At 50.5% G+C, this 1,924-nt stretch overlaps 1 non-coding gene across 1 annotated transcript; it reads right to left on the reverse strand.

Moving 5' to 3' along the window:
• Positions 1-72, reverse strand: BDB00DRAFT_t19. The gene has a single exon. It is a non-coding gene; the product is annotated as a tRNA-Glu (tRNA).
• Between the last annotated feature and the right edge of the window lie 1,852 nt (positions 73-1,924).

The raw sequence follows: 1,924 nt of genomic DNA on the forward strand, positions 1-1,924 counted from the left end.
TTCCCCCACCGGGAATCGAACCCGGGCCACCTGTGTGAAAGACAGGGATCCTGACCACTGGACCATAGAGGAGAGACATCTGTCGAGCATTGCGCGCGGCGAAAACCACCTCTTTTTATACTTTTCTTCACTCTGCACCCCCAAAAACTCGTCCTTTTTTCCGATCACCCCCCAAAAATTACGACCTCGAACTCGCCTCGCGTAACACCCGAGGCAACCGCCAATATTCCCACCTCACCACGTACAACAGCCATGCCTGCATCACCTACAGCACCAGAATCGGCCATACGCCTCACATTAGCTTTGCCTATTAGAGCAAAACAGCGTGCTTCACAGCGGGCAACCCATATCCCCTCCCCTATCAAGAAGACCCCTTCCCCCATAGAAGGAAATTCACAGCAAAAACGGCAAAAACACCGCACCACCCCTTCACCTACTACAACAGAAATTGCCACCCCCAACACCATCCATTCCGCAGATATGTTTATCAACGGCCAAGAGGTATCACCATACCCCCAGTCCGAACGCACCTGCAGCAACAGCCCCCTCACCGAACGCGGCACCGCCGCCCTTCAGCAACAACAGCAACAGCAAACCAACAACAACAACAACAACCAGCAAGAGCAAGAGCTCTTGTATAGCTCTCTGCATACATCACTCCCAGATACACAGGAGCAGGAGGATGCAGCATTGGTAACAACAACAACAACTACAACAGCAATCCCTCCCTGGTTCCTCGTGTTCCAGTAGAAAATTGCAGCCCACGATGAGCAATTAGAGCAAATGGCCGCTCTAATTAAAGAAAACAAGCAACTCCGGTCAGAATTAGCACTCGCTTATCAGCGTATTGCCGAGCTCGAGGGAGAACATCCCCCTATGCCACCAGCAGCAACAATGACCGTTATGGATAGCACCCCTGAGTACGAAGATGATGAATGTCTTACAGGCACTATTGAGTCTGTACACGCGGGTACACCAGAATCTCGAGCTGTGTACCAGCAGCAAAAGCGTGCCCGTGAAGCACACTAAGAGCAAGATTGGGAGAAGCGTCTCACACGCCAGCTCAAGCTGATGGATCGCATGGACCAGCAGCAACAGCAAAAGCAACAAAAACAACAAAAGCAACAACAACCTGCACCTAACAACAACAGCAGCAAAAAGACGTATGCAGCAGCAGCCAGCAAAAACGTTAGCAGCAACAACAACAAGCAAAAGACCCGTCGTGTTGTGAAAACACTAACAGCAGCAATGGTGGCATGGGCCAGTCGTGGATTTGCCCCAATAGATCCTACTGCCGCACAAGGGTATACATTTGTGTACCTCAACAGCCCCCACCGCATGCGCCATAGTGAAGTACATAAACGCCTTGCTATCCTCAAGGTGCCACAGGCCCGCATTCTTGACGTCCACTTCCCTACTACTGGTATTGTAGGCCTATTGATCCATCAATCGTTCAAGAATGAGCTTGAGCAGCTACTGGTGCCAGGTAGCATCAAATTTGTCGACTTTGATCCATTGTCACCTACTGTCATTAAGGATCAAAATCTCGAAACCATGACAGCAACGGAAAAGACAACAAAGGCAATCGATATCCATCAGAGACGCATTTACCACACATGCCTTCAAATGCCGCACACCTATCTTGGTAACGCAATCATGCGTTATTTCTGTGCCGACAGCTATGACGGGCCCCATAAGCTACCTACGGAAATGCTGATTGAGTTCCAGAAGCTGCGCCCAGCACCACAATTCCGTCGTCGTAGGGAATTGACACCAGTAGAAGCAGCGTCAGCATTCCTAGCACCAGCAACAAGCAACAAGGACGACGACGGCCGCAAGAACAACAGCGCCAAAAGCAGCAACAACAACATGGGAGAGGGAGAGGATGTTGACATGGGCAACATCTCTGCCAATAACTCTACCA

Source organism: Zychaea mexicana (genome assembly GCF_025766255.1).
Source record: "Zychaea mexicana strain RSA 1403 chromosome Unknown BDB00scaffold_12, whole genome shotgun sequence".
Taxonomy (NCBI): domain Eukaryota; kingdom Fungi; phylum Mucoromycota; class Mucoromycetes; order Mucorales; family Lichtheimiaceae; genus Zychaea; species Zychaea mexicana.